General features: G+C 40.4%; 1 non-coding gene across 1 annotated transcript; it reads left to right on the top strand.

Annotated features, from left to right (window-relative positions):
- The first annotated feature begins 21,097 nt into the window (after positions 1 to 21,097).
- LOC132421508 (U6 spliceosomal RNA) lies at positions 21,098 to 21,204 on the top strand. Its single transcript, XR_009518752.1, has one exon. It is a non-coding gene; the product is annotated as a U6 spliceosomal RNA (small nuclear RNA).
- The last annotated feature ends 6,789 nt before the right edge of the window (positions 21,205 to 27,993 follow it).

The following is a 27,993-nucleotide window of genomic DNA, read 5'->3' as shown; positions in this document are numbered from 1 at the left end:
CCTTCAAGTCCAACAGCTCTGCCACTTGGTAAAGCAGAAATGAACTCTTTGTACATCAGCCCCACTTCACAAATGACAATAACTGAGGAGAGCATAGGTGCTGGAGCCCAAGTTTGAATTCTGCCCCAAGCACTCAGGCAGCTCCAGCATCCAGTTCAGTACGATGCTGTTCCTAAATCCAGCTGAAAGGCTTCCATCCCTGGCTATGCCCTCCCCATCTTGACTTGTGTCCTGCCTCTTGTTGCCAGACTAAGCTAATATTAAATCTTACTGTTCAGCACATACTGTATTGCTATTGATTGTCACATTGTGTCTCAGATTAGTTTTAATGCTTTATACATTCAGCCATGCATAGCTCGCTAAAACTAGTCCAGAGTTACCTCTCAACTCCCTACAGGCTTCAGAATGTTTTCAGGACTGTGCATTTCTTAGAAGATTGAACCAAGTGTTCACTGAACAACTGGCAACTTTCATTGGACAACTGACATTGAACAACTAAGGAAAGGAACTCAAAATCTCTGTCTGCGAAGAATATAAATTACAAATGATCAATTTCAGTGACTCCCAGTGCATGAATCATTTCAGTAATAAAACTGTTTGGGGAAAGACTGAAGGATTGTGTCTCTTAATCTTACTCTCCCAGAGTTCTGTTATTAAATGTGTCCAGGGCCAACAATGGGTTATGGATTCATTTGAAGAATCACATAATCCTTCAAAACTATCAGGACACAAGTGGAATTTGAAAGTGGAATTGCACAGATTTTTTGCTCACTAGAGCTGGTCAGTAGGGCTGAGGCATACAGGTAATTTTTCTCTCATTAATGAATCTTTCAATACTTGTAAAGTAACTGCACTTATCTGGGACAAACCAGGTAGAATGCTACAGCTTTTCTTATGTCATATTCTCCTTCCCCAATGAAAGAAAGCTTCCACTTTTTCTATAAAGGTTGCTGTCATTTCTCTCTATTCCTTCCTCCAAAAAAGAAAATCACAAGTTTAGCTAAAATTTAGGTTGCAAAATGTTTCACAAGTTAATAGTTCATTATTCCATATTGATTCCTGTTAGTGCTGACTCCTAAGTAGACTGTGAGATTCTTCGCAGCAGAAACACCAGCAGAAGCTTCCCCTGAGTTCTCCCACATGCCTAGAACAGCAGTTCTCAACCAGGGCAATTTTGCACCCCAGGGGACATTTGGCAGTTACTGGACACATTTTGATGGTCACAACTGGGCTATGGTGGCTGCTACTTGGCATCAGGTGGGTAGAGGTCAGGATGCTGCTAGACATCCAGTGCATAGGATGGCTCCCTCAACAAAGGATTAGCCTGCCTGAATGAGTGTTCTCCAGAGAAACAGAATGAATAAATATATAATTTATATTTATTTCTATTTAATATTTTATTATTCTTTCATAATATTTATAATATAATTATAACCCTTTATTATATTACAATATAATTACAATACAAATATATTTATATTATATTACTATAACAATGTTATAGTATATTAAATATACTATATTAATTATATGTAATTATATAATATATTACTATATTTAATATATTAATATAACATGTTATATTAATATATTACAATATTATAATTATAATATAATATTACAATATTATAATTATAATATATTACAATATTATAATTACAATATTATAATATTGTGTGGAATTGGCTTACACACTTATGGAGGCTGGCAAGTCCAAAATCTGCAGAGCCAATGTCCTAGTTCAAGTCTAAAGGCCAGCAGGCTGCTATAGAACCTGAAAGAGCTGATTGATGTCCCAATTCAAAGTCCATTATTCAGGATGATTCTCTCTTACTCAGAGAAGAGTAAGCCTTTTGTGTTATTCAGGCCTTCAACTCGTTGGATGAGGCCCACCCAACATTAGGGAGGGCAATCTGCTTTACTCAAAGTCACCGATTTAAATATTAATCTCATCCCAAAGCACCCTCACAGAAACACCCAGAGTAATGTTTGACCAAATATCTGGGTACCCTCGGACCCAGTCAAATAGACACATAATATTAACCATCACACCACCAAAAATGTCCATAGGGCTGTGGTTGAGAAATTCTGATCCAGAATCATTCTAGGCACATAATAAATGCTCAGAAATGTTTGTTGATGGAATACAATCTGTGTTCATGTTAAGATAAAGGATGGCTCAAAAGTGGGGTAGGGTGGCCAGAGGATTCATGGAGGAGATAGGCCAGGTAGAAAATTGTACATATAGGTGGAACTTGGGTGGACAGGAAGGATACATCCCAGAATGGAAGAAGCCACATTCTGTGATGCATGCAAGGGAACCCCGTCAGCTAAAACCCTAAAGACACACTCGAGACTACAGGGGTCTTAGTAAAATAGAACCCACTGTGAAATTTGAATGAATGATGCGGTCTTGTTTTTAAAACAATTGAAATTATGTGTTTTGGGAAGGAGAGTAGGAGAAAATAGATCTTTAGCACGATTTATATTTATATAAATAGAGCCAGTAGTTTATATTAGCACATTTTACAGATGAAGGAACTGAGACAGGAAGACATTAACCACAGAGTTTGGGAATTTTTGCTTTACAGTTTGGTAAATGTGCTTACTTATGTCTGCTGACATGAGTTGGATGTTATTAGAGACGATACCATTAATGCACAGGATTATGTGGTGTTTACAGTGCTGGCTCTGGAGCCAGGGCATGTGGGCTCAAACTGGCTCCACCACTTAGTAGATCGCAACCTTGGGCAAGAGGCCAAACTTGTGAATAGTAAATAAGTTCATACATATAATATAAGCAGGCAGAATAGGCGAGTCAGGCACATAGAAAATGCTCAGTCATGTTGGCTGTTCTTATTATCACCATTCTTTTTAATCCCAGTTCCTCAACACCAGCTATAAGGTTCTGCTGGATTCCCACCCTAACAAACAGCATCAAATCGTCTGGTGGCAAAACGGAGGAGGCATTAGCAAGCCCCTTTCAGGACTTTCCCAACTATTTTCAATGATACTTGCACAGATCTCTCAAAATTAAGTGATTTCAACGGCACTGAGTTTAAACCATTTTCTTCTGCAGCCTCCTTATTAAGCCTGTAGTTTAGACAAGCAAACAGCCAAAACAAGCATGTACAAGCTGCTGCTTTGAGCAGCCATCTGAGAAATGATGCTGCCCAGAGGGGTGTGTGTGTGTATGGGTGGGTGAGAGAGGGAGAGAGAGAGAGAGATGTGGGGAGAGGGAAAAAAGGAGGATGTGTACCAGGACAAGCTGGAGTTTCTAAGCATCAGGTTGCAGGGGGCAGGGACCCTCACACATCCCCTGCAATCAGCACCTTCACATGCAACTTCTGTGTCCAATTTTCAAAAAAGAAACAAACAAACAAACAACCCACAGTAGAGGGAGGGAGGGGCGATTCCCCATTACAGTTACCTCCCTGGATTTTCATTAAAAGGGAAGGCTCATTAAATAGGGAAGAATCCAGAGGGGAGTCCGAAGCTATTGAGAAGGCTGGAGGCCGAGCCAGTGAAAAGAACCGGGCAGATTGAACATAAAAAAGAGATACTAATGGGAGCTGAAGGGCAATGGTATGGATGGGAATTAAATATGTTATGTGTAGAATCCAGTTGCAATGAGCAGGTACAAAATACTTAGAATAGTCTAAAAATGCAATTCACTATCAATGGGTAGTGAGCTCCCCATCATTAGAGTGATGCAAGAAGAGGATGAATGATCATTGTGTGGGGTGATGATTTCATACTTTAAAGTGATTTCTAATTATACAGTTCCCAAATTTAAAACTTGCATTGCCTATTTGGTTGTGAGGTTTAGATTTTACTTATTTTCTTTACCTTCCTCAAGCATAACTCTATACTAGTGATAGAAAAGAGTTTCTATCTCCAAATGCAGCTCTTGTTGATTGTTCCTGGCTGCCTGGAACACTGTGTTAAGAAGGTTTCTAAGATTGTGTGATGTGATAGATTGGTAATGTCTGCTAAGGACAAAAGCAAAAGCAAAGGAGTTTCATTTTTCAAGATACAAGGTAGAACAATTTCTAAGGGACAAAAGAGAAAGTAGAGACCTTCCTGGGAGGAAGTGGAGAGTTCTAAAAAGGATGAACCTAGGAAGAAGTAGCTGCCTGAAACCCCCCTATGTCTAAGCCTTAGCTCAGGGCAGGGAGTGGGGACAGATAGAAACTGTGAGGGAAAGAATGAAAAGCTGAATCCAGAGCAGACCCAGTGCATTTCCTGTTTGGAATTCCCAGGGAGAGCAACTAGCCCTGCATCTGTGCCACCATGGAGCAGCCACAGCAGGTAGAAATGGCAGTGTGGGACGTGCAGGAAGACTCAATGCCCCTGAAAATCTCTGCTCACACGAAGTGTGGAGGTGTCTGGAAGTTCCACCTGGCAAGGGACAAACAAGGACACAGAGCTGAGAGCAAGGGGCCCACCTTGGGTGGCCATTGTGAGAGGCCAAGTGACCAGGTGGAGGATGTGGTTGATGCTCAGGGGATCTATAAGGCCAGTAAAGACTGAGATGGGGTCGAACCAACAGGGGGGACCACCAAGCCCTGAAGATGCCAAGATATCAGAGCCCAAGTTACACCACTGTGGATGTGTCTGCAGCAAATGCACAAGGACAGAGGCTGGAGGGAGTCCAGACGGAGGTGAGAGGAAGCTGATAGAGAAGCACAGCACTCGGATGAGCAGTCTTTTCATATAAGTGGTGAGGATAGGAAGCTTCCTTTGCTCAGAGGCACTGGGGAATGGGGAAGGGAGGGGACACCCTCTGAAAGCTCTGACAGTGAGCCTAACCTTTAAATTGACTGACTAGGGACTTCCCTCGTGGCGCAGTGGTTAATAATCCACCCGCCAATGCAGGGGACACAGGTTTGATCCGTGGCTCAGGAAGATCCCACATGCCGCGGAGCAACTAAGCCCATGCACCACAACTACTGAGCCTGTGCTCTAGAGCCCACGAGCCACAACTACTGAGCACGTGTGCCACAACTAATGAAGCCCACGCATCTAGAGCCGGTGCTCCAGAACAAGAGAGGCCACCACAATGAGAAGCCCGCCACCACAATGAGAAGCCCGCAACAAAGAGTAGCCCCCATTCACAACAACTAGATAAAGCCCGTGCGCAGCAACGAAGACCCAACGCAGCCAAAAATAAATGAACGAATGAATGAATAAATAAATTGAATTAATTTATTTTAAAAAACAAAAATAAATTGACTAATTGCTCCTAAGGCCCTTTTGACCCTGGAAAGACTCAGTTTCCTTTAATTAGCAAGTGTAAGCGTCATTGTGTAAGATACGGTCGAGACGGAACTGCTTTTTCCAAATGTGAGCATGACTATTTCAGCATCTCTGCCACCTCCCTCTCTCTCTCTCTCTCTCACACACACACACACACACACACACACACACACACACCCCATAAGTGTATGTGCAGTCAATCACAAGAACCCGACAAGAATAGCTAGAACAAAGGTCTGGAAGACTTCTCAAGAACAGAGGGAAAGAAATGAAAGGATTGGGTATGCAGGAGCAACGGGTATCAGTGGAGCTTGTTAGAATTCCAAATAGCAGACCACACCCTAGACCTACTGCATCTTTTTTTTTTTCTTTTTTTCTTTCCAGCTTTATTGAGATATAATGGACGTATGACATTGTGTAAGTTTAAGGCATACAATGTGATGATCTGATGCATGTATATATTGTTTACCATATACATTCACCACAATAAGGTCAGTTAACACATCCTTCACCTCCCATAATTACCATTTTGTTGTTGTTATTATGATGAGAACATTTAAGATTCATTCTCTCAGCAATTTTCAAGTATACAATATAGAATTGTTAACTATAGTCACCATGCTGTAATTAGCTCCCCAAACTTACTCCTCTTACAACTGGAAGTTTGTACCATTTGTCCAACATCTCCCCCATCTCCCCTGCCCTCCAGCACCTGGCAACCACTGTCTCCTCTCTGCTTGTGTGAGTTCAGTTTTTTCTGACTCCACATATAAATGAGATCATACAGTATTTGTGTTTCTCTGTCCCTACTGCATCTTAACATGATCCCAGGTGATTTGTGTTCACATGTGGGTTTGAGAGTTGCTATGTAACATGATTTAACACAATCAAATCAACAGAACAATTCTATGAATCAAAGAGTATTCTCCCCATTTTGCAGATGACCAAACTGAGACCCAGTCAAGATCACCTATGCAGTAAGTATTAAAACCAAGATACCAACCCAAACTCTGACTTCAGAGCCCACCCCTCTTCTCTATACCAAAAATTTAGGCTCCTTCACTGTTTTTTTCTGGTCAAATGTGTGTTTACAATTGCAATGTTGCATGCCTAGAATGTTTTGGAATGATCTGTGGAGACAGAGCAATGACAAGATTTCCTGTTCCAATACATTTTCCAGAGTAAAACACCAGATATTCATGATTCAATCCATGCCCAGGATTCTGTGTGATCAAAAGCCCCCAGTATTTTAAGCTTTGGGGCAATTCACAGCTATCATGTCTAAATTGTTCTGCTTGTTCTAAATTTGCCCTGCATGTGTACCTTTCAAGAATAGTTCTTTTAGCTGATAAAACCCCTGTTTTCAAATGCGAATGTGTTTTGAAATGTATCTATTCAATCACTTCTCCCTCAAAATCATACTATAGCTGAATTACTCCAAAGGAATCTGTAGTGAAGCACAGAACATTTTCAAGCATAATCCTGCGGAGTTTTCATCTAAAAAGGTGACTAACAGCTTGCATAAGCTTATACCCAGACTTAAAGCTTAAAAATCCCTGTGGAGTTTGCAAAGGGCGTTGAGAAAGCAAGCCAAACCTGGGAAACAGAAATGTCTTTGCACGCTGACTTATCTACCAGTCACGAAACCAGTCCAATTTAAAATTGCTGTTACTCATTTCAGCTCCACAACCTCTATTCCTGAGAGTGAGTTGAAAAAGCACTCTTTCCTCTGTTAATAAAAATAAGAAATGGCTCATAGCCAGCACATGTTAATTAGATCATGCAAGGTGGCGAAAAGGGATCTGAAGTAAGATGAAACCTATTGCCACCTGACATCAAGTAGGTAATTATAAACATACGTTTGGAAAAATGAATGAAATCTAGCCTTGGGTCTGGAATTAAACAGCTCTGTGACCTTGGGGAACTCACTCTCCTCTCCAGGTTCATCTTTTTGGGCCTCAATGATTTCCTAAGATTCCTTCCAGATTCACAGTCTCAAATTTTAATTATGTGCTAAGTGTAACATACTTAATTTGAAGGATGGCATATCGATAAAGATAGTTAAGAAGATGACAAGGCAGCATGGGAACTAGTCATTACATAATATGGAATACAAAATGTTTATACTCTCTAAATCTCTAATCTATACAAGATTCTGTGTGCATGTGAACGAAAGCTGGAAGGAAAGAGGGAACAAAGAGAACAGAGTGAGATCACGGGTGAGTGAAGTTTCCTTATATTTTGATTTTCATTAATTTACTGTTTGATGTTTAAAAACCATAATTTTAGGGAAGCATTTCATGTATTAACACATATATGTGGAACCTAGAAAAATGGCAGGTGAACTTATTTCCAGGGCAGGAATAAAGATGCAGACGTAGAAAACGGACATGTGGACACAGCGGGGAAGGGGAGGGTGGGACGAACTGGGAGATCAGGATTGACATAAATACACTACCATGTATAAAATAGCTAGTGGGAACCTGCCGTATGGCAGAGGGAGCTCAGCTCGGTGCTCTGTGATGACCTAGATGGGTGGGATGACGGAGATGGGAGGGAGGTCCAAGAGGGAGGGGATATATGTACACATATAGCTGATTCACTTCATTTTACAGCAGAAACTCACACAACATTGTGAGGCAATTATACTCCAATTAAAAAGACAAAAGAAAAACTATTTTGGTAGTTTGCTGTCATTTATTTTCTCAGCTTCCAAAGTGATGGTAGCCAGGTTGCTCTCATTGCTATTTAAGGATTGTGTCACTTTCCAGAGCTCAGTAGTGTTTCCAAAGTGGTCCTACACCAGTGCTCCAGGAGGTAGATCCCTATCTTCTCAGCTTACACCTACAAACATAGGTCCTGTGCTTGCCTTTCCCTCCACTGCTGGCTGGGAGAGAACAGGTACTGCACGTAAGGGTCCAATCAGAGCACCTCAGGTGGGAACGGACTATGGAGTTTGCTCTGCCCTTCCTCTGAGGTAGTCCCTTTGGAGTGTCCACCTGGTTCATAAATAAGCCTTTCACTGCCCACCCTTCATCCACAACCAAGGGCCCCAGCAGCCATTTTGGACGATATGTCTCATCTTACCACCATGGCAGCCTTTGACTGGACCAGTGCTGAGAACCTGACCCATGATGGCCAATCAGAACCTCTTTGCCAGACATTTGAAATTGGGACTAAGAAACAGTCAGTATCTCTTGAGATCGCTAAATCCAAAACCTGCCATTGTATCAGCCTGGGTGCTTTGGAATAAACATTTTTGATCACCTATGTGGATTGTAAAAGCAGAGAAAGCTCATATGGGGGACGAAACATCAGTGAGGAGAGAATGAGTCAGTATGCCTTTCTGCTTCTGCCCCTTCCTCAGGGATGCTGCAACCTGCCCTTGGGTTCTGTGAAACAGCCTGAATCCTTAACTAAAGGCTCCTTTCAGCTTAAGTGAAGGCAAGTTCATTTCTATTACTTGTTATCAAAATTGTCCTAATACACCTGCCCTCCCTCTATTTATCTGCGGGAACAAGCCATACAAGTCCCTGTGTAACCTGGCCCTGCGAAGGTCCCCACCTTGTAGCCCACTCACACCCTGGCCATGGGGGGCGTCAGCTGGTACTGCCCAACACCTTATTTCCTCTTGTCTCTGAGCCTTGCTGGCTGCTCTGCCTGAAATGTCCTCCAGCAACTGTTCCCAGCCTGAAGGCATAAGCAGGTAGAAAGCCTGTCTGCAGGGGTCTGCTTGCTTCCTGCCTTTCTTCAGCCTTGCATATGATTAAAGCACTCACACTGAGTGCTGCCTGGGATGCTGGGAGCTGCTTTTTCTGTTCTGCTAGCCAGAACAGGCTGAGGTTTCAAAGAGCGCGCCCTCACGGGAAGCTGAGGGAGACAGGTCTTGTTGCTGCAGCCTGAGATGATGCTGCTCTCATTAGGCTTTTCTGCATTCTTTATTTATAAGGACTTACTGGGCATCCAGGTTAAAGGCTGGCAGTGTCCAGCATCCCCACGCTTAATGAGTAATCAACGGCATGGTGAAAAAAGTATATCTGGGGAGGTTTCTGCGTTCCAGGGCACAACAAATGAAAGAAGAGAGTTTCTCTGAACACGCCTGAGGTGAGGAATAACTCACTTCCCAAAAGATTTTCTGAAGAGCAGCAAATGTGCACATTTCAATCCTACCCAGTTGAAACAAAGAGTGAGTAATGATTGTAGACGTTATCTAACTCATGCGCAGTGCCCCACAGAAGTCAACTAAGGTAGGAGGTGTTATCATCCTTGATTTACAGATAAGGAAACTGAGGTTCAGAGGTAAAGTCACTTTCTGAGCTTACGCAGGGACCAAGTGGGCCTCTATGTGCAAAGCTCGTCACCTGGTCCCAGTGACTATCCTCTAAGTCAGAAGTCATCAGAATGCTCCCTGGACCAGCAGCGAAAGCATCACTTAGGAACTGGTTAGAAATGCAAATTCTTGGGCCTCAGCCCAGACCTACTAAATCAGACACTCTGGCGTCAGGGCCTGGCAAGCCGGGTGTTAACAGACCCTCCAGAGGATTCTGCTGTGCTCTACATCCCCACTATTCAATGTGGGTCTCGGTCCAGATCAGCCTCATCTGGGAGCTGATTAGAAATGCAGATTCCCAGGCCCCACCCCAGATCTAATGAATGGGAATCTGCATTTTAACATCCCCAGGTGATATGTATGCACATTAGAGTTGAAGACTTAAGGAGCAAGCAGTTGGCGTTTGATACCTTGTCATTTCAATCCTGTTTGAAGTCCGGAAAATGAGTGGGGGTTAGGGGAGACTATGCTGGGAGGAAAGATGAGATTCTTAAAGGCTCCTTTGTGCGTGGGTGATAACTTCTTTCCTCTCTTTTACTTCATCACGTAAGGAGGTAATTTTGTGTGAGAGCTTTTTTGTTGTCTGTTGTTTATATTTACATGATAAAACCTTTCTTGAGGTGTTCAAAGTGATCTTACTTTGAGGCACCCTTTTTATGAAGCTGGGGTAACGTCTACATGGATGCAAACACAAGGGCCCCTCTAAACCCTAGTGAAGTCAAGGGAAATCAGAAAGTGACATTCAGTCATCCCTGCTTCCTCCTTCCTAACAGAACCTGCAATCCTCCCTACTCTGTGCAGCCATGCTTCAGAGGGGCCCAGCGCTCCCAGCCCCAGGGTATGCGCTGCTTGGTCTACAAAAATGAATCACAGTTGCATTTTTCTTACCAGTGATTGGTTTAAACATAGGCGTGTGAACATAATTCCAACCAATGGGACAAGAGAAGTGAGAGTAAATGTTTCCTCAGTCTTAAAAAGAAACACAAGGACCACCTCACACCCATTAGGATGGCTACTATCCCAAAAAGTGGAGGGTGAAGGGATGTGGAGAAAAATTGGAATACTTTTTCACTGTTGGTGGGAATGTAAAATGGTACGATCACTATGGAAAACAGTTTGGCAGTTTCTCAAGAAATAAAAGTAGAATTAACATATGATCCAGTAATTCCACTTCTGAATATATACCCAAAAGAACTGAAAGCAGACTCTTGAAGAGGTATTTGTACACCCATGTGCACAGCAGCATTATTTACAATAGCTAAAAGGTAGAAGAAGCCCAAGTGTCCCCTGGGCTGATGAAGAGATAAACAGATGAATGGATAAACAAAATATGGTATATACAGACAAGGGAATATTATTCAGCCTTAAAAAGGAAGGAAATTCTGACTCATGGTACACCATGGATGAACCTTGAGGTCATTACAGGAAGTCACAAAAAGACAAAGACAGTATAACTCCACTTATATGAGGCACATAGAATAGGCAAATTCACAGAGTAAGATACTAACTAGAAGGATGGTTACGAGGGACTGTAAATGTCCATAATGCTACTGAACTGTACACCTAAAAATGGTCAAGATGTTAAATTGTATGTGATGTGTATTTTACCACAATTAAAAATAAATCTGTGGGCTTCCCTGGTGGCACAGTGCTTGAGAATCTGCCTGCTAATGCAGGGGACACGGGTTCGAGCCCTGGTCTGGGAGGATTCCACATGCCGCGGAGCTACTAGGCCCGTGAGCCACAACTACTGAGCCTGCGCGTCTGGAGCCTGTGCTCTGCAACAAGAGAGGCCACGATAGTGAGAGGCCCGTGCATCGCGATGAAGAGTGGCCCCCGCTTGCCACAACTAGAGAAAGCCCACGCACAGAAACGAAGACCCAACACAGCAAAATAAATTAATTAATTAATAAAAATAAATTTGTTTAAAAAGACACACAAGGAAGAGACTACCCCCTGTTCTGCCTCTGCATATTATCATGTCTTCGTGTGGTCCCTGGAATAGCTGCCAAAATTTGGGGACCCCCTCAGGAGAGAAAAAAGATGGGAAAAACACAAATCTTTGACGATGCCTTTGAGTCACTGCATTAACAAGCCCTGGATCGGCCTTCTCTCCAGGACTTTTATAATGTGAAATAATATTTCTTATTACTTAGCTGCTTTGAGTTGAGTTTTCTGTTACCTCCAAAAGCATCCTAACAGATAGAGGGTTCTAAGTATCCAACAAGAGGCAGGCAGCCAGCATGGCTCATGAAGACAAAAAGGCCCAGCTTTGAAGCTTTCAATTCTGCTGCCACCGTAGTGAAATTGGCTGGTGGTGGTTAGAAAGGCTCATGCTGATCGCACTTTGTTTTATCTTCCAGACATTGCTGTGCAATGTGCTTTTATAAAGAATCACTGAATTACCGTAAACCCCTGGATGGCTATCATAGCATGGAATACAATGCCACTGAAATGATGCTGAAGAGGTTTACTCATTAACATGAAAAGTTTCTTACCTGTGCATTAAGTGGGGGTAAATACAAGTTACAAAGTGGTGTGACTCAATTTCTTATGTATTAACTTACGTATTCTTGTGTATTAACTTCAACTAGTTGTAGATAGGCAGGCAAGGTCAGAGAGGTAAATGGATATACATATACAAATATATGTGAAGAGAGAACAAGAGAGCAAACAAAATATTAACACTGGTTATATCTTGGAAGTGGGGGTTATAGCTATATTTTATTTCCTTCTTTTTGGTTATATATTTTTCTAAATTTTCTTCAATGAAACTATCTTAAGATAATAAAAATACTGGTCTCTTTAAAAAACTGATGTCATATTTTAATTCACTTTGCTCATAGACACATGATTTTTCTCAAAAAGCTGAGCATGTAATTCCCTGTGTGTCCAACCTTTTTATGTTAACCGTTTAGAGAGGACATCTCCATAATGTATGACATGGGTCCCTGCCCCTAAGATGCTGTCTACCAATCACAGTCAACAGTGCTGTTAACACAGGTTGATTATTCCAGACCCATTATTTTAATGTGGTGTTCTTGGGGGTAATAGTCCAGGGCTGTAGCATACTTTGACCCTTACCAAACAACCCCGGTTTGCTGTGGTTTTAGTTCTTGCGTCTGCTTTTAATCCTTTCAGTGTTTTCAGGTATTCCTCATTATTTATCAAAATATATGTCTGTGTTACACCCTCTCCTGCCCTCTCCTCTGCAGCCTCCAATACACTGAACCCTTGGAAGTGAGATGAACTCCGTGGTATCACTGGGTGTAAATAAGAGTAAAGGCTCAAGGAAGCTTTCTCACGAGGGAGGCCCATGAGATTTATCACATGAGCTTCCTGGTATTCTCGGTTGCACAAAGCCTTTTCTGGCTAGGTTCCTGGTTCCTATGTGTATTCTAAACTGGTGAAGATGCTGGAGAGCAGAATTCTGCGTAAGTGAAGTGGGAGTGTTTCTGATAACAAATGGTTACTCCATTAAGAAATAGCATGACTGATTCTCTGGACATCTCGATCCAAAAGAAGGAGGCTGCAGATGGCAAGAACAGAACCGACTGGGGTACCTTCTACCCCCAAAGTGAGGTTATTTAGGTTCACCACCTGGTCATTAGACTCGCCAGATGGCAAGCTTGAGTAACTGCTCAGAAAGAGAGCAAGTAGCCAATCCATTACCCCAGCACAGTCAATACCGTTACTTTAACGTGAGATGCACATACTAGTACATAATATGGGTAATGAGGCATCACAGAGCCATCATAAAGGCAGCCATCTGGGCTTGTGTGGGACAGCCTTGTGCACCGTGGCCATGGAGGAAACTCAGCTGAGTCTTGCACAGCAGGGATGAGGAGGAGGTGCGGGGGCAGAGGTGGAGGTTGGGTGGGGGAAGCGGGGTGTGTGCCCACATGTGCCACTGTCCACAGCATTCGAACATCTTGCTGCTGTCTCCGGGCCATTGCCACCTTTTGCCCCTTCTTCACCTAGTTCTCAGGTTCTCTTTGTTGTTATTCTCAATTTTGATGAAAAAGTCATGATATTTTTACAGCAATGCTGGAAAAATAGAACTGTGACTAGAGGTGCTTTTGAATACTTTGACAGTTCTAGTCCAACTCTGACAGTTACAAAAATGGCTTTCCTTTAGGAAATGGCACGCGTGTCTGGGTGGGGAAGGGGATGGGGTGAGAGTTCGCACACTCTGACTCACCTCTGGAATAGGCTTGGGATGGAAAAGCCCCAACTAGGCCCACTGGGGCTGGCACACGTAGGACCTGGGCACCCCAAAGGGTAAGGCCAGAAAGAAAAGCAGGTGAACCAGGCCATGCCCAAGTCAGGCACTGTAGGCCACATGAGGGCAGGGGCATTTCCTGCCACAATTCCTCCTCATAACCCCACAGGACCCAGCACAGTGCTGCCCAAATAGGGCAGTCAGTGTCATGTTTGTGGAAGTCAGTTCACTTACTCAGCAAATGTTTACTAGATGCAGGGCACTAGGTGAAACCAGGTAAAGGGCACATGAGATCTCTCTGAATTATTTCTTAAAATTGCACATGAATCTACAGCTATCTCAAAATAAAAAGTTTACTTAAAAGTTAAATTTGAAAAACTTGAATACATCTAGAAAGAGAGTGGCTAAAGAGAAACAAATGAGGAGATCCAGAAATATTGTTTTTAAAGGGAGAGGGAGACAGAGGCAGAGCGAGAGAGAGACAAACATTTGACAGACATCACGTGACAAAGGGCATAAACGTGTGTAAACATCAGAAGCAGGGAGACCATGTACCAGCAGGCTCCTTCAGACCCCAGGTGGCCGTTCATTAGGCACCTTCTAGGTTTCCTCCCAACTTTAAGAACATAGGAGACACTGACCGATTTTCAAACCAATTTTCCTCACTGCTCATTTTTGCCCAAAATGACCTGTGACTGTAAATCAAGACCATCTGTCTTTAATCCAGCTCTTCAGAACCTGAGTACTTTTCACAACTAAACTTCTGAGCCATCCAGAAGTGAGGGATGCCTTGTGACGCCCTGAGAGGAGCTGTCATCATCCCTGCTGTTGTCTAAGGAATATCCCCCTCAAGGCCATGCCCATAACTCTCATCATGGCCTCGGGGGAGGAGAGGTGGCAGCTTTAGAAGTGACAACGGAGAGCTTAGGAAACACCTTGCTTGTGCTTTACATCAAGCACACGGAAATAAACAAGGATGCCAAGGGGAAGGCAACATACATTACGTTTTCATAGTATTGTCTATACTATTGTCATGTTCGTTTTAGATCATCAGAAACATACAGTAACCCTGTGAGGCCAGAAGTGCTGGGGTCTCCCTTGATAGATGAGGACACTGAGGCCCAAGGGGTTCCTGGATCCCAGGAAGAGTAAGAGATAGAGTGGTCCTCTTCTGACTCTGGTGCCCATTCTTCATTCTCAAGCCCACTGCTTCATTCTCAAGCCCACTGCTTCCAAACCATGGTTTTGCTCCTCAAGATCAACATCTACTTCTTTGCCTCTCTTCATCTTGGCTGCACAATCGTGTCATTGACACCCCGCACACACCCCTATCCTGTTTCATCAGTGCTACGCCATCTACGTCTTGGTACTTAAATACTATGTTCAACTTCACTGTTATTTGTTAAGCCATCCAGACTTCAGTGTCTCCAGTCTTCTGAAGGCACTTCTGAATCTTCTCTCTTGCCTTATTCCAATATAATTCCTTTTGGGGAGCAACTGAAATAAGTCTTTCTCAGATTTCGGCCTGTCTGCCCTCAGTCATGTTTCTGCGTGTTTCATATCCAGTGTAGCATGGAGCACAGCAACACCAAAACCAGGGTGAGCTGACTGTCACAGAATCAGTGACAAGCCACAGTCCCAGGAGTCCATCCGGGAGAGGCCAAGAGTCAATGAGATCCACAAGTGGATGCATGAAATATGAAACATGGATTAGGACTTGGGAAAGTGGCTGATGTTACAGGGGACAAGCCTAAAGGAAACAAATAAGTTCCTTGTTTGTCTGGCATAGGGAAGCTTTTAAAGTGGCAGGTGTTACTGTCTCCTTTTGCTCCACAATATCTTAAAGGCACCACCTGTCACCTGGCAGATGACTGATTCAGCAGCCTGGGAGTTCACAGGGAGCCAGCTTGCCTTGGACACAGCCCTACTGATTGGAGCCAAAGTACCTCACACAACAGTGATAGGTTAAAGCCAACAGATGTCTTCACACCCTAAATCATAGAGAAAGTCAAGAAGGGAGAGGAATAATTGACAGTATCCCTGATCAAAACAGACACCTCGTCACAGCATATTTAGTGGAAAATCCATAGAAAACAAAAGCTGAATTCCCTATCCAGGCTGCAGTACCTAACACAACACTGCCAAGAAGAAAGCATTTAGTGAAACCCTCCTTTAAGTTTTGTCTGGAGTAGGCACTATATGGAGCAATGAGTCAGACAGCAGTGCAACCCCCAAGCTCACAGTGCAATGCAAACAACCCTGATGTAGACGAACAGGCACAGCACATCCACCCAACAAATATTTATTGAGCACACATATTATGTACCAGGCACCAAGTGTGGCTTTGATATTATAACAGAGCTTCCTTTTAAAGTTTCCAATACAAGTTCACATACACAATCAAATCTGATCCTCATAAGACCAAGTGAACCAAGTGACACAGGTGTTGTTATCCTCACTCTGAAAAGTAAACTTAGGTTCACCAAGATTAGATGAATGGTCCAAGTCCATATGACTAGTGCCACATAAAGTTTCTTGCACTGGGGAAGAATCTCAGGGAATATTTTTCCTTCATGCCCCTGGATACCTATGGACCCTTTCCTACCTGTGCCAAAAGTCTGCTCCCCAACCTCTACACTCACTCTACCTCAGATGTCTCTGCACTCTGCCTACCACACTTTTTAGAGTAGGAAGCACATGTAAGGGTATGCTCAGCTTCAAGCCACAGAAAACCCGACTGTGAGTGACTTAAGAGAATTATCTTACAAGAGATCTGAAAGTACACAATTCCAGAGTTGGCACCTTAGCTCAAAATTGTCACAAAAGAAAAACAAAATTGCATTGAAAGAACCAAGATCTTTCCTTCTTTCCACTCCACCATCCTTAGGCTACTCACCTCACGGCTACAAAATGGCTGCTACAGCTCTATCCTCATGTTCTCACATGACTATACCCAAAGGCAGATCCAGGTCACATGACCACCCAGCAGCAAGGGCGGGAGGAAGGCAAGAATCTGGTATTTGTGACTTTCATGGGGGAAGTAGGGAGGTGTGGGCACCAAGGCAAAAGCTGGGAGTGGCTATTGGATAACTAATCACCAGCCTCTGCCACAGGTAACTTGCTGATTCCTGATTAGGGTCAGAGCTGCAAATTAATTCCTCCCCAGCAGAAATATAAATTTCTTGACACTATAAGTTGCTTTATTAGTTCTCTATTGCTGCATTGTAAATAACCACGGGCTAAGCAGCTTAAGACAATACCCATTTATTTTCTAACAGCTCTATAGGTCAGAAGTCCAGGAAGTCTTGAGTGAGTTCTCTGATTAGGGACTTAACAAAGCTAAAATCGAGGTGTTACCTGGGCTGAGCTCTCATCTGGAGTTCTGGGGAAGAATTCACTTCCAACGCATTCAGATTGCTGGCAGAATTCAGTTCCTTGTACCTGTAGGACTGTCTCCATGGCCTTGCTGGCTGTCCACCAGGGATCACTCTCAACTCCAAAGACGGCTCTCCATCCTTATACGTGACCCCCTCCATCTTCAACACCAGTAATGGTGCACTGAATCCTTCTCATATCAATACTTCCAATCTCTCCAACTTTTCCTTCTACCAGCAGCTGAAGAAAATTCTGTGCTTTTAAAGGGCTCCTGAATGAGATTAGGCCCACCTAGGTAATCTGCCTTTGGCCATGATCACAGGAGTAACACCAGAGGGTGAAGATCATGGGAGCCATCTCAAAACTCTACCTACCTTAGCCACCATTAAAAAAACAAAAGCAGGATTTACTCTTGGAGTTTGGGATAGGGTCACCCTTCCCTGAATCACGATAAGGGCAGGAGGACTCCCAATCAAAACTGGGGCTCTGCAGGCAAAAAACTAAAGAAGAGAATGGCTGCTGGGTGGGCAACCAAGAGTGACTGATTTGATTAACTGTTTTTCTGTGTAAATGAGATACTAACCCTAAGATAGTTACACAGTGGAATACCATCTAGCTGGTGCAATTTTTTTTTTTTTTTTTTTTTTTAATGAGAACATGGTGTGTAAGAACCACTGACCAGGACAGGGATTCCTGCTTCATTTAACTTCCCCACCCCTCCAACCCTTACAACCCCTCCCCCACCCGCTCCTCAGCCAGCAAGCACTGTGTCCCGAACACGGACTCATGAAGAATGCTGACCCACAGGGAGTTTGATAGAGTTTCTTATGATGAAAGTATTTACTGTGGCTAGATTTCTTATGGCTGTTTTTAACTGGTTTGTTTCTATCTGTTAGGCAAAAGGGAAAGACAAGGGTTTATGGAAAGAGGAGGCCCATCTCTCAGAGTTTACAAAGAGCAGGTCCTAACACTGCCCATGGTGTTTGTAAGGAATCTTTGTAAGGAGTCTTTGAAGGCCTTTCCATGTCTTTCTAAAGAGAAATCACCTGCCCTCTTCTCTGCAGAGGTGCCTCATTACAAGCTCTTTCAATGCATTGTTTTCTGTTTCACTGCCTTAAATCCAGCTCGGGCTGCTTATGGTTTTTATTTCAATTTGTTTTCTGTTTTATGACATCTATTTGGATTTAAATTTTTTTTCCTCCACCAAAAAGTCTAAAATACCGAGTCAGATGTCTCCGAGGAGCTTATGTACGTTTGCACAAGCACTTGGAGATCCTTAAGAACTGCAGATTATCAACCAGGAACAGCTCAATGCCTTTCAGAATGCTTTACTTTCACAAAAGCTTGTGTTTACCTTTTAAGTGCTTTCAAGTCCGTTCTCTCGAAGTACCTTGCCTTACCAGGAGCCCTGCTTTTTGTTCTTGTTGCCTTCTTCATTCAGAAGAACCATCAATCAGTTTCTGAAACAAGGAAGCTTCTGTGCAGAATTCAAAAGACACCACATCACAGCTGGTGGCAAGAGAGTGCAATGGGCATTGTTGTTTGTACACAGGCCTTCATCTCTGTGAGAAGTACCCCTGTTTGAAATGAATGAGGCAGACAAGAATGGTGGCTTCAAAAGCAACTATCCTCCTCTGGGCTTTTCTTGTTGAAAGTTCTGCACAGCACTGTCACTAGAAAGTAAAGAGAATAAAAGGCAAATCTGCAGCAGGCTACAGGTTTCCTATACAAGAGACTCACACCTGGCCTCAGCCAGGCTGTGTGTCTGGATATTTCCCTTTACTATGTAGATTTGGGTTTGCAAGGTTAATGTGAAAGAGGCTGTTTATTTTTTCCCAGTGATTCTGCATAAAAATTACATAAACTTCCCTTACCAAGAGCCTAGCCCAGAAATATGACAGGCTCCTCTCTTTCCTGGTGCCTCTTAAGGGTGTCATTTCTGGTAGGAGTAGAGCATCCATCACTAGTGTTGCCATGGTTATGGCTTCCGGACCAGGGGATTGGCTGATCCTTGGCCCAGCTCTTCCACCTAGCTATCATAAACTCCACAGCAGGAGGTTTCCTTATTCCCTGATTCATTTTGTATTTGGCTGGAATATTGGAGAGCACATAGTTTCCATGGTACTTCATGACTCTTCTGTAGGTTCTTAGCGACCCTAAGGTTGATTAGGACATAAAGTCTTGGGCTAGTGGAAAAGTTAAAACAGTGTGCAGGGCTTACAGCAGAGATGAAAAAGAAATAAAAGGAATCCAAATCGGAAGAGAAGAAATAAAACTGTCACTGTGCGCAGATGACATGATACTATACATAGAGAATCCTAAAGATACTACCAGAAAACTACTAGAGCTGATCAATGAATTTGGTTAAGTAGCAGGATACAAAATTAATGCACAGAAATTTCTTGCATTCCTATACACTAATGATGAAAAATCTGAAAGAGAAATTAAGGAAAAACTCCCATTTACCATTGCATCAAAAAGAATAAAATACCTAGGATTTTGTCTCCTACTAAAGGAGACAAAAGACCTGTATGCAGAAAACTATAAGACACTGATGAAAGAAATTAAAGATGATACAAATAGATGGAGAGATATACCATGTTCTTGGATTGGAAGAATCAACATTGTGGAAATTACTACCCAAAGCAATTTACAGATTCAGTGCAATCCCTATCAAACTACCAATGGCATTTTTCACAGAACTAGATCAAAAAATTTCACAATTTGTATGGAAACACAAAAGACCTCAAATAGCTAAAGCAATCTTGAGAAAGAAAAACAGAGCTGGAGGAATCAGGCTCCTGGACTTCAGACTATACTACAAAGCTACAGTAATCAAGACAGTATGGTACTGGCACAAAAACAGAAATAAAGATCAATGGAACAGGATAGAAAGCCAAGAGATAAGTCCACGCACATATGGTCACCTTATCTTTGATAAAGGAGGCAAGAATATACAATGGAGAAAAGACAGCCTCTTCAATAAGTGGTGCTGGGAAAACTGCACAGCTACAGGTAAAAGAATGAAATTAGAACACTCCCTAACACCATACACAAAAATAAACTCAAAATGGATTAAAGACCTAAATGTAAGGCCAGACACTATAAAATTCTTAGAGGAAAACACAGGCAGAACACTCCATGTCATAAATCACAGCAAGATCCTTTTTGACCCACCTCCTAGGGAAAGGGAAATAAAAACAAAAATAAACAAATGGGACCTAATGAAACTTAAAAGCTTTTGCACAGTAAAGGAAACCATAAACAAGATGAAAAGACAATGCTCAGAATGGGAGAAAATATTTGCAAATGAAGCAACTGACAAAGGATTAATCTCCAAAATATACAAGCAGCTCATGCAGCTCAATATCAAAAAAAAACAAACAACCCAATCCAGAAATGGGCAGAAGACCTAAATAGACATTTCTCTAAAGAAGATATACAGATTGCCAACAAACACATGAAAGGATGCTCAACATCACTAATCATTAGAGAAACGTAAATCAAAACTACAGTGAGGTTATCACCTCACACCAGTCAGAATGACCATCATCAAAAAATCTACAAACAATAAATGCTGGAGAGGGTGTGGAGAAAAGGGAACCCTCTTGCACTGTTGGTGGGAATGTAAATTGATACAGTCACTATGGAGAAATCTTGCATTGTTTGTATCTTTTAAAAGTGCCTTAAATTCTTTGGGAGCAAGGCTAAATATAAAGGAAGTATAAATATATTCTCTAGAAATCCATTGGATTTTTTGCTTTTAGGATGGGAGAAAAAAAGTACAAAGGTTTTTCTGGCCAGGAAGGGAAAATTGCAAAATGCAAAGCACCTAGAACATATTCTGTGTAAGAAACAAATGGAATAATTTAAATGTATATTTTCTGTTGAAGAAAAAATATATGTACATGGTGTTCGATTCAACAGCATACATATTAAAATTGTAACGATACAGAGAAGATTAGCATGGCCCCTGCTCAAGGATGACATGCAAATTTGTGAAGCATCCCACATTTTTAGATGTTGGTCAAAGCGTACAAAACTCCCCACTAAAGGATAAATAAGGTCTAGGGATCTAATGCACAGCATGGTGACTATAATCAACAATACTGTGTAATATATTGAAAGTTTTTAAGAAAGTAGATCTGAAATATTATCACCACACAAGTAAAAAATATATAACATAACTATGTCAAGGGATGGAGATGTTAACTAACCTTATTGTGGTCATCGTTTTGCAATGTATACGTGTCTCTAATCATCACACTGTATACCTTAAACATACATATATCAATAATAATTCAATGAAGCTGGAGGAGGGGAATTGCCTCAACTACAGAGGGAAAAAATATATATACATATATTTGATTGGATTCAAGAAAACTGGAATTTCTAGTACAATTGGAGGATAAGACAATTACACTCCTAAACTCAGGGAGTCCCCTGGATAATTAGAAGCGTGCCCCAGAGAATCACACACACAAGAAATTTGGGCAGTCCCTTCAAAAGCCTGGGGTGCGCCATGGGGACACGCCATACCATCGGGGAGGTGCTTAGTGGGTTCTGAGAACCCCAGTTTCTTGCACACAATTAAAGCTTTACAGGCAGTTCCCTGGTGGTTTAGTGGTTAGGATTCGGGCTTTCACTGCCATGACCCGGGTTCAATCCCTCGTCAGGGAACTGAGATCCTGCAAGACATGTGGTATGGCCAAAAAATAAATAAATAAAAGCTTTACAAGCATCTGCTGAACAAATGGAAAAGATAAAAAAAAAAAAAATCAAACCATTATGCCTGTGTGCTAAATAAGTTCACAGATAATCTTCAAATTAACCCAAGTGGAAATGATTTAGCAGCCTCAGAAAAGTAGATGCTATAAAAGGCTTTAGTCCCTTTAATCCTCTCAACAACTCTTTGAGGTAGATGTTTTTATCTCCACTTTTTTCAAATGAGGTTATGGAAGGTTAAGTAATATGTGCAAGGCCACATAACTAGTAAGTGAAAGACCCAGGATTTCAGCCCCCAGCTCTCTGATTCTAAAAACAGACTATTCCCTCTACTCCGATTTTTCCCAAGCTTTTCTCACGTTAAGAACACAAATCTGATGCCCCATCCCAGATGCACTGAATCAGAATCTCCAGGGAGAGACTTGGAAACATAATGTTTAACAAGAGATGAAATTATTATTATCAGAGAAGTTTAAGAAAACTGCTCTATTGCATGAGGTGGGAAATGAACCCATATCTCCCTCTGACTGATCAAAGAGAAGCCATCAGAAGCTCCTGCAACTAAAAATAAATCAAGTTATTCTGGAGTTTATCAGATTATAATATTATAGGATATTTATTCCTCAATATGGTAATACAGCATTGTCTGATTTAAGGTTATCTGGATCCAAAAATACCAAGACCATTTTGGAAAGTTAAAAATGGGCTGTAGTTTAAACCTCAGACTTTCTTAGCTATCCTCTCTGTCCCTCTTTGGTCCTTGGGAGCAAAAGTGAGTAAGAATTCAGTTTCAATTCCTAGCAGCTGTAACTGATGCAGAGGTTCCAGTTGTGCAGGGGCTGGAGGACGGCTAGAAGGAGAACCACAGGCTGAGAATCAGTCCTCATGCCTGGGTGCCCACCAGATGGCTTTCATTGGATGTAGTACAAGTTACACAATCCAGGAAGTAGAAAACCCACCATTGTTTCGTTTGTTTTCCTTAGTTTCAGTTTTTCCCCCCCTGATGAGAAGAGCCAGGCCAGCTAAGCCTGCATCTTCAATACCCATTATGGGAGCAAATAACCTATTTGTACAACCTAAACGCTTGCTTAATTAAATGGAAAGCAAGGCAGTGATTTCTGACAGGGCTGAACTTAAGTCAAGTTGTAAAACTCCACAGTGCAGCCAGAAGCAGCGACGGACAGTTGAACTGAAACCTGGGAACACTTCAGGGGCCCTGGACCTCTGCTTCTCAGCCATTTTATTGTAAGTTATTCCCATTATCTCAGAGAGAAGTTTGAGACATCGTTAGAGAAAAGGATGAAGCTGATTACCCCCATTTTGAACGTAGATCTTTGTTTTAAGAACTTGCTTTATATGATATTGCCAAGAAACTTGCTTTGAATGATATTTTCAAGTTTCAAAGCAAGGCATGATGTCTATAATACCAGATAATGACAACTACCTTCTACATATAATAATTTAATATGCTTTAATATACTTCTATTCCTGAGCGTTCTTGATCTTATTTACTCTTCACAACAACTCTGTGAAGTTGGTACTCTTATTAACATAATTTTACAGATAAGGAAACTGGCAGCCTCCTAACAGAATCATTAAGTAACTAGCAAAAAGTCCACAGAAATCTTGTTGATTGAAAGCACAAATCATACCTCTAAGTACTAACAATGGTTGTCTCTAGGCTCTGAAATTTGGGGTGATTATTGTTATTTTGTGTTATTTTTCTACTCTGAATATATAGTAAGTTCATAATAAAACAATAGTAAATATGAAAATAAATATGAACTTCTTTAGATCATGGTACAAGAAGAAAATAAATACTAATATACTGAGTGCCCTATCTGTAGTAGTTTCTGTAAACATTCAGATATTTCAGCTGTTGCCACTGTCATCTTCAGTATGGTAAATTCTAGAATACTCTCAATTTCTCGCTCACCCTCTCTCTCTCTATATATAAAATATATATTATATACAATAAATAAAATATAAATTTAAATATAAATTAATTATAAATTTAAATATAGATTATATAAATTTATTTCTATTTGTTATACATAATTTATAGTATATATAGTATACATACTCTAACTATAGTATATATATAAAACAATATTGTGATAACTGACAATTTGAATATGGACTATGGAATTAGAAAATTGTATAGTATCAATATGAAATTTTCCAATGTTCTTAACTGTTAAATTTCCTAAGTTTTATAAGAGAAAATCTCTCTCCCAGGAAATATACATTGAAGTATTTAGGTATGTACGTACATCTGCAACTTATTCTCAAATGGTTCAAAAAAAAATTCATATATGGAGAATGAATTATAAAGCAATCAGAGAACAATAGAAACAAACAAATGGTGAATCTGGCTAAAGGTGAATCTAGTTTTTAACATTTCTGCAAGTTTAAAATTAAATACAAACAAAAATTTACGATAAAAACAAATGGCTGACAACTTCTAACAACAGCAACAAAAATTCTCCTAAGCAACAGGGTCAAGCAGAATATTAAGGACATGATAATAATTTCTGAAATATTATAAAATTGAAAATACCACCTATTAAAAATGACGGGGGTATGAACAAATCAAGACTCAGAGGCAAAGATATAGATCTATGTGCTCTTATTTTAGAAATAAGAAATAAGTGAACTAAGCACTTGATTTAAAATCTTATGAAGAGTGTCAACATAAGAGAAAACAAAGAAAAGAATAAAGATGAAGGATAGAAATAAGCTAGAAAATAGAAAATTGGTAGCAATAATAAATTTAAATGCTCATTCTCTGAAAATAGTAATAAGATAGATTAAAACCCTTGTAAAAATAATAAATAAAAGGTATTAATCAACAAACTTAAAAAGAAGACTGGTGATTTAACAACTGATATAAAGGATTTTAAAATATAAATTATTGGGCTTCCCTGGTGGTGCAGTGGTTGAGTGTCTGCCTGACAATGCAGGGGACACGGGTTCGTGCCCCGGTCTGGGAAGATTCCACATGCCGTGGAGCGGCTAGGCCCGTAAGCCATGGCCGCTGAGCCTGCAGGTCCGGAGCCCGTGCTCCGCAACGGGAGAGGCCACAACAATGAGAGCCCCACATACCGCAAAAAAATATATATATATATATATGTTTATAAATTATTGCAATGCACAATTTATTATAATCAATTTGAAATGTTTAGTCAAATGGGCAATATAAAATTGGCAACACAAGATACAAAAACATGAAAATAATGATGGAGAAGGAAATTGAGAAAGTTATTAAAGAAATACCTCATCCACCAAAAAAAAGTATGACCTAAACAAATACACTGAATAATATTTCTATGAATTCAACAAACAGATTTTCCCATACTATGCAGTCAGTTCCAAATCACAGAGAAACAAGACCTGATACTCAATTCATTCTAAGAGATAATTATCATCCTCATCCACAGATCTGTAAAACATACCACACACGTACACACACGCATAAACACATAGGCTTAGTACGGTAAACATGCACAAGTACCAATTCCAATACAACTGGTTTGAAAAAGTTAGAAGCAGACTCAGGCACATAGCAGATTTTCCAAAAATAGTTGTTGGGTAAGTGAATAAATGAATACATGGGAATACACATAAATGAAGAAACTAATGCAGTCAATTAGCAGCATCTACTAAGGGCATGCAAGGTAGGAATGGCTTGTGCATATCATCTATCTGCTAACTTTTACCAATCACTTCACCATGTCAGACCCAATGAACATAGGCAGAAAAATCATTTTTAACTGAACTTAGAGAATGCAGCTGTAACAAGAGCGCATGGTGACCAATAAAGGTAAATTCTAGGAATGTGAAAGATTATGGCAAATCGCAGAATCCCTTTTATAAAAGAATTGCTTCTTTTTTTGGTGAGATTTAAAAGAAAAATTGAAGAAATGAAGACACAAAGGATTGGAGGGTGACAGAATACACTATCCCAAAATATGCCACTTTGGCAGAAGGATTATTTTGAGTTACAGGCACTTGAAAAACATCAGATGTGAGAAGGGCATTCTTATCTCTCCTTTTCCTCCTAAAACAGGAGATAAAAATTCCCATATGGAAGATGCCTTCCCAGTAACAGAAGACACAAAACATTTTCCAATGGGGAATCAAAGCCAAGAGAATTCTTTACCAACAGACCCTGTTAAAATAATTTTTATCTTCCTTTAACCTCTCTTCATAATTTAGTTACTTTTCCACAGTTGCCTCTCTTTGTTCAACCCAGCATAAAAGATTGTAAGTTTCACCATTTCTTTGGGTCTTTTGAGGGCTTCCATGTCATGTAACACTTAGATAAATTTGTATGCTTTTCTCTTGTTAGTCTGTCTTGTATCAGTTTAATTCTCAGACCCTGCTAAAAAACCCTAAGAGTATAAAGGTAAAATTTTACCTCCCTTACAGGATGTTCCTGAAGGAAAAGACTGATGAATCTGACTACATGAAAATTTTAAATTCTGTTCAACAAAAGACATCATAAGAAATGTGAAAAGACAATGCAAACTGGGAGAAGATATTTTTCTTACTGAAAAACACTTATGAACTAATAAAAAGGTGGGCAAAAGATACGAGCAAGCAGTGGATAGCAGAGGAAATCTGAATGACCAACAGCACATATAAAAATATGTTCAACCTTACCAGTAATCAGAAAGATGAAAATTAAATCAATGAGATACCATTTTACATCCATCAAACTGGTGAGAATGAAATAAGCCAGCACTGTCAAGTGCTGGTGATGATGTGGAAAAATTGGAGAAACATTCACATTTTGTTGATGATGTATTCATTGGTATAACCATTTTGAAGAATAAACCATCAACATCTAGCAACACTGAAGAGATACATATCTCACAAGCCAGGAATTTCACTTCTAGGGGTAAACTCTAGAAGTTCACTTGTGGAATATGGAAGTGTGTTGCAACATTGTTTTTAATAGCAAAAAACAAACACACAAAAAATAAACCACACAAATATCCAACAACAGAATGAAAAAATTGTGATATACTCATACAATGGGGCCATTTATAGCAGTTTTATCAACAGAAGTAATCTCAAAAATATAATGTTGAATGAAAAAACAAATTGCAGATAGATGAGTATAATAATTTATACAAAATATGCTATATATTTATAGCTACATACCTATGTTGCAAACATAAACAAAGATGAAACTCACAGGCACCAACTCAGGATGGAGTTGCCTCTGAGGAGGAGAAAATGAAATTAGGTTAGGGTAGAGGAACAGAGGTATACAGGTATATTTCTTAACAAAAATAGGAAGCATATACAGCAAAATATTAGGATTTGGTGGATTTGTGTAGCAAGGTGATATTCACAAATATTCATTATGCTGTGTACTTGAAATTACTAAAGTGTTTAATGAGCACCTCAATTTTAAAATACATAAAAATATATAAACTACTGTATAAAATACATAAACATCATTAACAGGTAATTCAGAAAGAAAGAAAATATCCAATAAAAATGGAGGTGATGGCAAATTCAACTTTAACTCACTAGTAAAAAAAATTAAAACATACACATACCATTTTGGCTTATCAATTGAGCATGAAATTTCAAAAATGTTAATAGCTAATATTAACAAGGGGGAAGGGTTGGCACACCCATTCACTGTTGATGAGGACTTAAGATGATATACATTTACTTAACATAGCAGTATATACGAAAAGGTAAAAAAAATATGTACATATATTTATAACTTTACCTCAGCAATTCCACTTTAAGAAATTTAAGCAAAGGAAGTGATCAGAAATGGGGACCAAGATTTATGCTTAAGTATGTTTATACCAGCGCTGTTAATAATAGTGATATCTTAGATACATGAGAGTTAATAAAAAACAGTAGGGAATGAAGCCAATTATGGCACATCTATAGAATACAATGCACCACAGCTGTTTCAAACAATATTTTAAAAGAATATTTAATGCCACTGAAATATGTCATTAATATGTTGTTAAGACAGGTTATTAAAGAGTTTGTAAAGTATGTTAGCAGGTATTTTTTGAAAAACAAATATATAAACAGGAAACATAAT

The sequence above is a fragment of the Delphinus delphis genome, chromosome 2 (assembly GCF_949987515.2).
Source record: "Delphinus delphis chromosome 2, mDelDel1.2, whole genome shotgun sequence".
In the NCBI taxonomy this organism is placed as follows: domain Eukaryota; kingdom Metazoa; phylum Chordata; class Mammalia; order Artiodactyla; family Delphinidae; genus Delphinus; species Delphinus delphis.
Note: the sequence above shows the minus strand (reverse complement) of the source record. Positions and strands in the feature narration are given on the sequence as shown.